Source organism: Dysidea avara, chromosome 5 (assembly GCF_963678975.1).
Source record: "Dysidea avara chromosome 5, odDysAvar1.4, whole genome shotgun sequence".
Lineage (NCBI taxonomy): Eukaryota > Metazoa > Porifera > Demospongiae > Dictyoceratida > Dysideidae > Dysidea > Dysidea avara.
In genome coordinates, this window is record NC_089276.1 from 42,088,194 (window position 1) to 42,101,805 (window position 13,612).

General features: G+C 37.2%; 1 protein-coding gene and 1 long non-coding RNA gene across 5 annotated transcripts in view; one reads left to right on the forward strand and one right to left on the reverse strand.

Annotated features, from left to right (window-relative positions):
- Nucleotides 1-13,612, reverse strand: part of LOC136256981 (bis(5'-adenosyl)-triphosphatase enpp4-like) — a 72,420-nt gene that overhangs the window by 58,028 nt on the left and 780 nt on the right. The window lies entirely within an intron of this gene.
- On the forward strand, nt 1,826-8,959 carry LOC136256219 (uncharacterized). Of its 3 annotated transcripts, none has more exons than XR_010701384.1 (12): nt 1,826-1,961; nt 2,017-2,080; nt 3,073-3,469; nt 3,538-3,626; nt 4,431-4,518; nt 4,569-4,688; nt 6,845-6,893; nt 6,937-7,026; nt 7,081-7,127; nt 7,783-7,919; nt 7,986-8,112; nt 8,761-8,959. It is a non-coding gene; the product is annotated as an uncharacterized lncRNA (long non-coding RNA). The 3 variants fall into 3 exon arrangements; XR_010701383.1 differs by having other exon boundaries at nt 3,073-3,146; nt 3,335-3,469; nt 6,845-7,026; nt 8,761-8,953; XR_010701382.1 differs by having other exon boundaries at nt 6,845-7,026; nt 8,761-8,956.

The following is a 13,612-nucleotide window of genomic DNA, read 5'->3' on the forward strand; positions in this document are numbered from 1 at the left end:
AACATTATGCCTCCTAGGTTTGAATTTGGGAGCATTTTTGATAGTATTTAGCTAACAAAGTGTAATGCATATAAAGATTAGTTAGCCTGTCTGAGATAAAATCTGTTTGATGGTAAAGTGTAAATAAGGTGTAGTTAGTATTGTTCTGACATTAGAATTGTGACTGTTCTATTAGAGTATTGACTACTCTATTTGAGTATCTTGATCTTTGCACAAAAATTCAAACTTATTTGCCTCACTTTCTTTACAATGCAGTACAGTGTAACTATAAAGTACATTTATAACTTTTGTCTTCTATTTTCCCATTGGCTTTCTTTACTTCTGAATACAGTGTGAATGCATGACTCCAGTTTCTGGTATCAGTATAGTACGGTGAGTCCAAGGGGGGCAAGAGAAGGGCCAGGGGGGAAGGGGGGTGGGGGGCACAGCACCCCTTGGCCCCCCCTCAGATCCACCTATGCCTTTTTCCATAAGGCCAGTGTATGTGACCAGTGTTGGAGCAATTACTTTATAAAAGTAACTTGTTACATATTATTTACAACTGAACTATTTAGTTACAGTTACACATTACCCATATAATAAAGTAACTATAATAATATTACATATATTATGTTACTTTGTGTTTACAGCTTTAAGTTGTAACTCCCACTTTATCATGTGACATCTGTTGGACTCTGTGTAAATCTTGGTTATAATTGAGAAAGAAACTGGTCAATAAGCTTTATTCATTGATTTGAGGTAGGCATCATTACTTCGTTGTGGCTAGACATTACTCAGTGGATTAGTAACTTTGTTACTTGTAGTAATAAAAATTACTTAAATTAGATTCGTTACAGTACCGTATTGCCTCAATGGTGGTAGTGGTCGGTCTCGAATAGTGGCCTGGGTAAAAAGTTGCCTACACGTTCATTTCACTGAAGTACTTTTTCACCCAGGCCACTGGGTCTGGGTGATAGTTGCTCAAAAGAAATAAACGCCTGGGCCACCATTCAAGACAATACGGTAACTTCATTGCTTAGGTAATGAGTTACATTTGTAAGTAAAGTAACTTGAGTACTTTTAAAGCATATTTTGCATATTACATAACTCTTACAGAAGTAATGTGTTACCCCCAACACTGTGTATGTAGTATCTCTTGGGGTTACAGCTGTTGGATAGTAGTCAGTCCAGATTGCTGCTGTTACAAAACAGTCCCTCTTTTATATTGCTGAGCTGAGCAATTGCCTTTTGAGGGGGTTAGAATGGATGGTAACTGGTTGATGCAGCTTGCACAGCTGGTATAAATTATACACTCAGCATGCTGTCTAGTAGGGTCTTGGGACATTCCCCCACAGAAAGTTAGCCCTCAGAGTTACTAATTTTGACTAAAATTTATTTGTAAGTACAATTGGATGTTTTATTTTAGTACGTATGTAACACTGTTCTACTGGAGTAGATGATTTGTTATTAGAGCATCTCAATCTTAAAAAGTGGAGGGGCTCAATCCCCTCTAAAATAAGAGCGGCTCTAGCAGCTATAGCCTCTCCTTGAATTGCTTAGAAATTTGCTGAGTAATTGTTAATGTCTCAGCAAAAATTTGGCTTGTTCACACAGCTTATGATTTTTTAAACCAGGCGCATGCCTACAGCTGGCCAAAGGCCGGCTGTGGGCGCGCGCCTAGTTTACTGAAATAGTTTTCCGAAAAGTGTGTGTGTGTGTTTGTATATTTGTTTGTCTTTCTGCACCCATGCGAGCAAAAGTTTGTTCGCTAAAAACAACTGTATCAGTCGAAACGCAACCGTCAAAAAACGGGCGTTTTTAGTTGCACGCGCAATTTACAAGAAGTTGAAAATGGCTTTTTTGACAGGACACGCGGACGAGAGAAATGGCATTCAACCAGTAATTTCTGGCGTATTTTTGAATAAAAACACCTGAAGAGATGATTTATGAAAACAATTACGTAGTTTATTTAATCTTGAAATGTGCGGGCTGGAAGTATTTCAGTGTTTGAATTGAACAAGAATTTATCTGTTCCAGATTTCACTTCGCCGCGGATAAACAAAAAAGAGTGCCCAAAATCCTAGTCAACGAAAGTGATAAGGTTTGTATGGAGCATGTCTAGTAGCTGTACGAAACTGTATACATTTGTGAAACGAATTTGTGCTCCGTTAATATAGAAGAGGGTGTTATTCAGTATCTTGTTATAAATAATAAACCATACATCACAGTGTCATAAGGTATTAAACAACCTTTGTGGACTGCCAAATAGTTTTTTTGAAGAAATTTTTGTGGTTCAGATATTGATCTCTCAATATATTGTGAAAATGTCTCAGTTTTTCCACACCTTTTGTACATGGACTGTGTAAAATCAAGTACAAGTATAGGGATTACATTATTGTGGACAATCCTCATTACGGGTTCAGTAGTCAACAGTAATCAGTGTCAGTTTACACAAATATAACCTTCATACAAATCTTCAATCATTTAGCTAATACTGAAAAAAAATTCTCGTACCTTTTCTTAGTGCTTAGAAATAGTGCCACAAAAATAATTGCTATACCTGGACAACCATAGTGATGAAGTTTGAAGCAAACTGGCTGTATGCCACCATGATTTAATAACACTAGTAAAAGTGAAAAGGAAACTAACAAGATAATTCATGAAGAAACAGAGTTGAGTTAGTGAGATAGTGTGGACTCATAACAAGGATTGTCTGTACATATAATTCCTATGGAAAAGACATCACCATTGCAAATCCTTACATTATCTATAGTAAAAATTTTGTGGATAAGATACCTGCAAAATCTGTACAGTCTTTATCTTACAAAAACTTATTCCATTACAGTAGTTTCAACTAAAAATCATCACTGCTACCACAGTTTCGTACAATATCATACAGTGGTGTACATGTTAAAAAAAATCATCAGTTACGACCTCTTCTACTAGTTCAGACTCAGACGAAAGTTACTATTAGGAAACTTGGCATTGTTAGTATAAAAATGCAATACTGTGATCTATATAATGTTGTAACAGTTATATAATATCATAATAACCAAAGTGGAAGTCATCTTCAGTAATTATTTCTTCTTCCAGATCCTCGCCATCTTCACTACTGGGAGTGCCACTGTCACTCTCATCACTGCTACTGCTTCCATTGTTATCATCAGGTACACTGTTGTGTTGTTGTACATTAGTGCAGCCTTGACATAAACATCCAGGTCCACAGTTTCTTGATTTCTTCCTACAACCACAATTGAATGTTTTGCATTGTTTTTTTCAATTGCACTCTTTTATTAGAAAGTCAATGTTACATCTAATTTTCTTTTCTACTTCTGGTGATTCTCAATTGATCAAGTATTGACCGTCGTGGAGCACCCATCCACTCTCTACTGGAGTTGGTAGTGTCAAGTAGATGTCTGAATGATCAGAGTGTTGCCACAATTGGCTGACCCAACAGGATCTGAGCTAGTGCCTCCAAAGAGCAGTAAAGGTGGGCACTCTATCTTCTTCAGTAAAAATTGTGTTACCTACAATTTCTCTTTTTTGTTGTAACCATAGCCCGTGCCTCTCCTCCACTTGTAATGATGGTTCCAGTGAATTATAAAGATGGAGTGGAGTACTATGACCCCTACTAGCCTGGAATGCTGGTAAGTGTTTTCTAAAATAGCATGTTCTAATTAACCTGTTTCATGCAATTACATTGTGTGGTGTTGTGCAAGGACCCTGGCATGTCTTGGTCACATATAAAGGAAGCGTGTTGAAAGAAAGTATTCAATACTGTTTGTTGCCTTGCCTATGGACTTAAAATATGAGACATAGTCACACCCAGTGCAGATAAATAATGTCTGCAATGTCACACATAGGACGTCCTGTTGTAAATTGCTCAGGTCCATGTCTTGCAACAAAGCTGTTTGAAAATTGTACTTGCTTTCATCTGAGTGAGGCAAGTTGAGCTGAATAATATAGGTGGTGGTTAGATCCACTAAACAGTACCGACTAGCAAGTTTACTAGTCCATCCACTCTTTTGACCCTTGTGTGGGTTACCGTCCTCATCCGACATTGCCCAAGGCAGTACTGAATATTGTACTTCTGATGGCTTGGGGGACTCTTGATGATTGGACCAAACAAGATGGAGTTTTAGGCACTTAACTTCTTGTTTTTGTGCCCTCTCCTTGGGAGTACTCTTGGGTTTCCGTTTCTTCTTGGATGCCATTGTTAATAATCTATGTTGATGTAGAGGGGCCTTCACTGTTGTAGGATATTTCAATAAGTTGTATTTCACATAGTTTTCAAAACCTTGTTTCCCAACCTTTCGAAATGACAACATATCACAAGTTTGTTCAATGGTTTCCCAGTAAAAACATTAAACAATTCTCTGCTAGAAGATTCCATTGGAAATAAATTGTTTTCTCTTACTAAAGAGCTGATTTGTTTTGTGTTTTGCTCATAGCGGATTGCCTGGGGAGAATTGTCCATGATGTTACTGCTGGAATTCATCTAGTGACTTTGACATTCCAGGAATAGTTTCTTCAATCAGGGTTTGGTATAAATTGATTCTAAAATTAAAAAAATAAAGTTTTTTTTGCAGGTTTGACTTGACAACAGCAGTCTTTAAATCCTTGTTGATACACATCTTATGTGCCTCATCCAGGGCTACTGCTCGCCATCGCTGACTGGACAGGCTGACAGTGAATGCTCCACTTTCCAGGTGAGTCAGAATAGTAGTTGGGTAACGCTGGATCTCACTGAGATGGTGTGGTAGTAGTATTCTCGATCAAATGCTGCAAATATGGGAGCCATTTGCTCCAAACTAGCAACCCGTAGCTGCCAGTTGCTGCTCCTTACTGCTAAGTAAAGACCAAAATAACAAAAACAATCAGTGAACACAAACTGAGTCCAAAACCTCCAAGTTTTATCAGTTTCACTCCTCTGTGTGACAAATTTCATAAAATCTTCCTTAGTTTGGCTGCCTTGTATCAGTTCACTAATCCTCTGCAGCACATGCTTAGGTGAGCTCTTCTTCATCTGAATACCTGTGAGGAGTATGCAACTGACATCTGTGGTGATTTTAGTCCCACTGTTGACAACATATACATGAAGCATTTCTCGGTACAATGCTTCCCATGCTTGTAGCAAGAAATAGTGAGTCTGCTTAAAGCTTGAACAAATGCTCTACTGACTTCAATCATGCACTACTCCAACTTATTTCAGTAGTTTTTATCGATGTGTTATGGTCCCTACTCTAGTTGAAAATTACAAATTTTTCTGTGTACTTGTATTATATGGAACTGATTGATGAGAACTCTGACTGCACTGAGACCATGTCATTGGTAGCAGAAGACCTACTAGCCAAATTTGAGGGTGTACAGGATGGATGGGTTGTGCTAGTGGGAGACAGGAAGTCTTACAGACACCTAATGAGTATCAAGAACCAGTACAGTACTGCATTAAATAAGCTTCTGATATTTCCAGGAGACTGGCATAAAGCACAACCATCCATCCTGTACACCCTCAAATTTGGCTAGTAGGTCTTCTGCTACCAATGACATGGTCTCAGTGCAGTCAGAGTTCTCATCAATCAGTTTCATATAATACAAGTACACAGAAAAATTTGTAATTTTCAACTAGAGTAGGGACCATAACACATCGATAAAAAGTACTGAAATAAGTTGGAGTAGTGCATGATATTAAATCACAGTAAAACAATAAGAAGTGTTATATCCCTACTGTGCTCAAGATACCATAATGGAAATGCACAGTAGGGATATAACACTTCTTATTGTTTTACTGTGATTTAATATCGTGCTCTACTCCAACTTGTTTCAGTACTTTTTATCGATGTGCTATGATCCCTACTCTAGTTGAAAATTCCAAATTTTTCTGTGTACTTGTTTGTTAACCTTTTTTGTAAATAATTATTATGACTGGTGAACCCACGTATACCGCGTCTGAAATAGCACCGCACCCCAATTATCGTCTGAAAAGTGAAGTATCCATTATGCTTCGTTGTCAGCTTTGTGCAACCAGTTACGCAGCATTTTGTTTGAAAAGCACCTCTGCAATCCATGCATACCGAAAGAAATGGTGCCGTACGCCGCGGTTATATCAATTATTGTCTGAAAAGTGAAGTATCCATTACGTTTCGTTGTTGGCTATGCTCACCCCGTTACACAGCAGTACGAATCAAGTACTGTTTGAAAAGCACCTCTGCTATCAAAATAGCCACTATGACAAATACGGACGATTTCCATTATGCAGAAGGGAAGCCATCACATGCTATCGCTAAATTGACACTTTTCGCTGTCAGAAAAGATGAATGGGACACAAAGGAGGATACTGGTAAGTCCATGAAGAATGCATTGTACATACTGTGGTATGCCAAAAGGCACCTGTTGGGCCGAAGCAACGTCGAACAGTGAAAATATCAAGCCCGTAGCCTTAGCTGTTATCGAGTTATGCTTGTCTGAAGGAATCAGTCAGTTATTTACTCATTCAGTAGAAAATTCCGTTAAATAAATTATTTTTAAAATTCTGTAGCAACTTGTTGAAAGCATTTCGGGTCGATCTGAAAGCTTGTTTGGGCTTAGTTTTACGTAACCAATACTGCCTCATCGTCGTCAGGGGAAATTGAGGCTGTTTTTTGGGTGATATTATTTTGTGGGCCACGCCTACTCCTTTGTGGTCCCTACTATACAGTTACTATTGTACTGTATGATACTACCAACTTATACTCTGTGAGTCACAATCACTGTAGTCATCCATGAATGTCCTGACTTCACTGAAGGTAGCATTTATAGGGAAACAGTCCTTGTGATGCTGTAAAGCATACTTCTGAATGATGTATGAAAACAATTTCTTTTCCAGGGTGTTTCTCCCAATAGTCTGGTAGCTGTTTTCCATGAAACCTTCCAAGGTAATTGTTGATGGGTCTGGTAGTGGTACTGTACTGACAACAGGCTGCTGTACACATGATCTCAAGTGTCTGACTTCCACAGTCCTCTGACACTTAGGCCCTAAGTTTCCAAGGTTGGCAGGAGAAGAATCTGGTGAGTGTTGTCATTGTTGTTGCTGAGCAAATTTCCTATTCACTACATGTACAGGTCGATTGACTTCAGTTACAATGCGGTCATCAGTGGCTAGCATACAGGTAGGATTATTGTCTGGTGTTTCCGGCCTTTGCTGTACAACTGATGTTAAACTGCTGCTGTTTGGCTGAACAAGTTGTAGAGTTGTACCATGGTAACTCCGTTGTTGGTCACCACAGTAAACAGCAGCATAACTCTGTAACATGTCAAAATTGTCCACAGAGGCTAACATGAAAACATTGCTGGGTAGTTCATCCCATATCTGTAATTGACATTTTATGGTGGCATGGAATGTCACAAACCTATCGTGTGTATCTGGTGAACTAGCACATCCTAACCTATTCAGAATTTGAATAAGTCGTTGTGAACCACCACAAGTTTCTATTGTATCTGCAATAAAATCATGTATCGGTGGAGGGCTTCTGGGATTAGTACAAAACATAAGCTGGCACAGAATAAAAAACAGTCAAATTCTCTTGATGTGTTTGGTAGCGTCAGAAATTTCTCTTTCCCTGACTGTGTTGGTAATGGAAAGCTGAAATTCAAGCAACAGTGGGTTGCCATGGTTTAAACTCTTGTTTATTTCTAGTGTACTACAATTAATTGATGGCTGTAAATTTTTGATTTCATTGTGCATTAGATCATTCACTATGATGCTAGCCTCCTTTAATGTTTTCTCTACATTTGGATACTCTCTGTGTTTCTTTTCTGTATTAGATTCAGACCACTGAGGGGAGGGGGGACTGCGATGATCCAAATGCCCAAGAAAGTGCAACCAACTTGTCTCCACCCTTCCAGAATAATACTGTTCCGAATTTTATGTGCACACACTTGTGCATCACGAAGGTGTCAAGGTAAAATATTAGCTGGTGTAGCAACCACCACAAAGAAAATTGTACACTGCTTTCTTCTACCTCCAGGGTTAGCTGAAATGACTTGATATCTTCTATGCAATGGACACCATAGGCTTCAAGGAAAGCATGGCATGCCTGGGGAACAAGTACAGCCTTCTGTGGCAACAAGTGCTTTGCCACAAACAGTACAGATGTAAGTATTGCTATTGTGAGTTTGCTGGAATTATGTGTTTTAACGCTACGTACCTTCCCATAGCATTTCGTCTGTCCCATTCTCTTCATTATGCATTGTCCTAATAATACTGCAATGTACATTATAACAGCTTGTGCACAACCAATCATTTGGTGATATGCTTATGTCTGTAAACTCTGTGTCCTGTAAATATTGTTCAACAAGTGGAGCATTTGGACTATGTCAAAACTTTTGGTCTGATTTAGCAGTAGCTCCACATGAAGCACAGGTTAAAGGGGGGTTGAACTGACAGTACAGCATTCCACAACAAGAGTTACACAATAATAGTGGCTTGTCTTCTGAGGTATGCACCCAATGAGCTTCTCTAGCTTGTCTGCAGCTGCAAATGCTGCTCGTCTTGAAACTTGTTCACACATTGGGGATGTTTTGAAAGTATTGGTGGTGGTGGTGATATGTCTGTATGCTCTACTTCCTTCCACTTTGGGATGTATGTAGAGTCATTATAGTGTCGCCTTGCTTCAAGTAAATGTTTCTCACATATTAAACTATCCTTGGGTGGGTATTACCAAGATGTGTGTATAAAAAGTGTTTTTCTGTATCTCCCCAACTGTTGTAGTAGCATAGATTTGTACCTTTATATCCACACAGGATGCAGCACCTTGACTCTGAAGAAGCAGCAGGCTGGCTCAGGAAGTCTTCACCTGATAACTATTTTTTTTTTTAAATAAACATTTATAAAATGTTGCTGTATATAAATGTGTTCACAGTGTCTGCTACTGCCTTAGTGAACTTTGTTGTTTTATTTAATTGTAAAGCTTAGGTTGTAGTCTTCATGTTAATACTAATTATTAAGCATTATATGGCTTGAAACAGAATTGTGCTATACAATATGCTTACCATGTTTATTCCAGGCGCTCTGGCTTGTTGTTAATGCACCGCAGCTGCTTAATTTTGGTGTCATGGAAAACCCAAGTGATGTATTTTCACGTGTGTTTACCTGTGAAGTCCCACAGTTGACTTGCTGAAAAGTTAGAAGTGAATGTAGTTGGGCAGTGTTTTCGTGCAATTTACCATTTCTTCTTTGTGGGAAACGACTCGTGCAACTAAACACATGTAATAAAGCGTTATTTTTGACGGTTGCGTTTTGACAGTTATGTGATAAATAAAGGCCATATAGAGCCTGTATTAAACTTCTGGGCAGGTAAGCTTTGGTTTAAGATGGTTAATACGTGCCGGTTTGAAATACAGGTGAAACAAGTTAATAAGGAAGCGGTGAAGGCCTTACCCAAAGGGCTCTATGGACGTCAAATAGCCGAAAAACAACACAGCTGGCCTCCTAGGCTACTGGGTATAACGAATTCCTTTGAGTTGAAAAGGGGGTGTGCCCGTACATACGTGAACGAAAATGAAGAGCAGCTTTGAGGCTTTGCCTGGAGAATTTGAGTAAGAAAATGTTACAAATGAACTATAAAACAAGTTAACAAGATACTTCTGTGTATTATTAGTGGGTTAAAGTGTTTTGTTCAAGGTATGCCTCCTTAGCAGTGCTTAGCAACATTATTACAGAATTATAAATATTTCATTAATTACAAAATACAAATTCAATTGCATATGTAGCAACAAAGCAAAACCCAATATAAAGTAATTCCAGCTTGCTGCATGGTGCCTGGTTTTTAGAAGTAAAACAACATCAACTTGTTTATTTCCTCAACATCATTTGCAGTGTCCAAGGAATGGAATACCAAAGTTTCAACGTTCTATGGTGAGTAGTTTGGAACAATAGCACTAGATAGTAGGAAGAGCAAGACAATTGATTTGTACAGTGACTATACCGAAAATAAACTACAGGTGCTTACATTTGCAGTCATAACGTGCATTTACATTAGTCTACAACATTGGAATTTGGCTTAAAATGTTCACCATGGATTAGCAAATCAACAAAGGTATAGTGTTAGCCCTGTAGTCACTTACGCATGGGGGGGGCTAGATCCCCCTTGTGATATTCTGATTTCCTTATTGTAAATTGCAAAAAGATTTAGATAGTCTAATAAAGCAGTCACAGTATTCAGAGAAGCAGTGTAGCAAACTATGAAGTTGTAAATAAGGATTATGTGCTTTACCAGTGATACAATGTATATTTGGTGGAGAGCAGCCATTCTTAGTAGGTATTAACCTTTTTGTTTTTTCTTCAGCACTGTTCTGCCAAACTAAGAATCTAGAGCCCTTCTTATCTAAATACCTTGCTATGCCTATGATTCAGACTCCAAGCACATTCACTATGTAGTAATATTTAAAACTTTGATGTCAAAATGCACCTGTGTGTTAGGTTGAAGCTATGTTGAACCAGTGAAACAATCAAGCCCATAGCCTTAGCTGTTAACGAGTGAAGGAATCAGGCAGGTAGTTAGTCAGTCAGTAGAAAATTGGATTAAATAAAAAGAATGTTTAAAATTTTTGTAGCAATCTATTAGAAACATTTAGGGTCGTAGCACTTTTGGGTTTGGCTATACCTAATCAATACTGCCAAGGCACCAGGATGGTATTGTGTCAGTGAGACTGTTTTTTGGGTGACAATTTTGGCCAAAACTCCAACAACAATAGCAAAAGTAATAATTAAATGGTTGACTACTAAACAAGGAATACTATTAGAAGTGGAACATCATTAGTGCTCTTCTCTGAAGTTAACCATTTGTAACCATTAGTTGTAATGGACTCTAATGGACTCTAATGTATTGACATTGGCTACATTTATTTTTGCATTTAGTCTAATGTGTGTCCATTTGTACCTTAATGTACATTCGTTAAGCAAAAATTGTTACCTTCAGAAAAGTGAAATTTCCTGTGGGGCACATTTTTTTAAAAAGTAGGCCATGCAGCAATACATTATCTTCAGCTTATAGAACTCTTCTATTGAGACTAATCAATAATGTGTTTCTTTATGCAGTGATGCCATAGATAACGTTTACTGATTTATGCAATAAAAAATGGGAATGCTAAACATTTCAGTGGCGGTATTCTCCCATGGCCAGGGAATCTATACAATAGTGCACCAAGCACTACATTAATATACAGATAAGCACTATATTAATATACAGATGAGCACTATATTAATATACAGGTAAGCACTATATTAATATACAGATAAGCACTACATTAATATACAGATAAGCACTACATTAATATACAGATAAGCACTATATTAATATACAGATAAGCACTATATTAATATACAGATAAGCACTATATTAATATACAGATAAGCACTATATTAATATACAGGTAAGCACTATATTAATATACAGGTAAGCACTATATTAATATACAGGTAAGCACTATATTAATATACAGATAAGCACTATATTAATATACAGGTAAGCACTACATTAATATACAGATAAGCACTATATTAATATACAGATAAGCACTATATTAATATACAGGTAAGCACTACATTAATATACAGGTAAGCACTACATTAATATACAGGTAAGCACTACATTAATATACAGATAAGCACTACATTAATATACAGATAAGCACTATATTAATATACAGATAAGCACTATATTAATATACAGATAAGCACTATATTAATATACAGATAAGCACTATATTAATATACAGGTAAGCACTATATTAATATACAGATAAGCACTATATTAATATACAGGTAAGCACTATATTAATATACAGATAAGCACTATATTAATATACAGATAAGCACTATATTAATATACAGATAAGCACTACATTAATATACAGATAAGCACTATATTAATATACAGATAAGCACTACATTAATATACAGATAAGCACTACATTAATATACAGATAAGCACTATATTAATATACAGATAAGCACTATATTAATATACAGATAAGCACTATATTAATATACAGATAAGCACTATATTAATATACAGGTAAGCACTATACGTTATAGTTAAAGCACCGCCGCGTGTGTGTATGGAAAATACAGTACGAGGGAGCTAATATAGCACGAGGCGAAGCCAAGTGCTGTATTTGCCTCGAGACACCCCTGAATGCTGTATTTTTTATACACACAAGCATAGGCTGTGCTTTAAGTGTCATATTGTACTTCCTGGTCGTCTGGCTTGGAGCGATTTTCTCTAGTACCCAAACCGCTGCAATTTTCGGTTATTAGGATATCAGTAAGTGTTTAACTAATATATTTCTAGTTGTAGAACGAACTAATAGGATTAGCTTGACTAGTTTTAGTGATTTGCAATGTCACGCACGTGATCAATCGTGCTGTCTTAGTGGAGTCATGTTTAAAAAGCTTCGTAATCAGACGATCAGTAAGTGCTTATACAAACTATTCCTAGCCATAGAACGAACTCATATAGGATTAGTTTGGCTGGTTTTGGTAATTTACAGTGTGTTATTTACATAACATTCCTTAAATAATTTCTCTGCGTAACTGTACTGTATTTGTCCAATTCAGCACATAACTGTACTGTATTTGTCCAATTAGCTGCATAACTGTACTGTATGACTCATTCAGTACAGTTATGCAGCTGATTAGTACCGTATGGAGAATACGATACGTGGCATCACTTTGATCCTCCCACACAAAGTACAATATATTAATATACAGGCAAACATTCATTATTCAAAAGATAATTCGCTACAAACTTCAGCAGTGAGTTATGATTTCTTCACAGTTGTGACTGTTATTATTAAGGCTATGAATACTTCATACTTGATTACATTACTTAGCTAAAAGTAAATGAGCAATGACTAAAACTTTTGAAAGCAAACTATACCATCTCTTTGAAGTTCAGTGGTAAGCCAGCAAACAAGATTCATTGTTACTGTAGTCATGGGATAATACTAGTTGATGGAGTTAATGTTATTTCTAAGACAGATTCATGATAACTTTACTGAACATGATGTACTTCCAGAACAGTGCAAAGTAAATATTAGGCCACACAAACTCTAAATTGCTAATCTCCAATGAGTTTGGGAAGGCAGACTTTTATTAACTGGCTAGATGGTAACAGAATACAGTATTCTTAGCTAGTTACCAACTTCTGGATGGCGACACTCAACGTCAAAAAAGATCTTGATACGGTAAGAAAAACAGTGCTGCTGGTGGGAATGTGAAAAGGGCCTATGTTATTACATTTCTCAGATGACAGAGTCTGTTACTTGTAAACACAATTATGGTTCAACGAGAGATTAAGGTGTACTACTATGGCTTCTTTGATGTGCCCTACTTTATTACTTTTGATGGCCTAACTGTAATGAGGTAAAGTAATTACTAATGTATAAACACATTATAGAGTTAATATTAGCTAGCCAGCTGGGTTGTCCAATTGTGCATCAAAAGGTTAGCAGCATAGTTGTGCTGTTCTCAATGGATAGTAGCAAGAGTTCGTAATATATATATATATGAACTCTTGATAGCAGCTATCTGGGGGGATAACCTCTATAGCAGCGTGTGAGTTGCAGTGCTGACTGCTGTCAATCTTAGGTA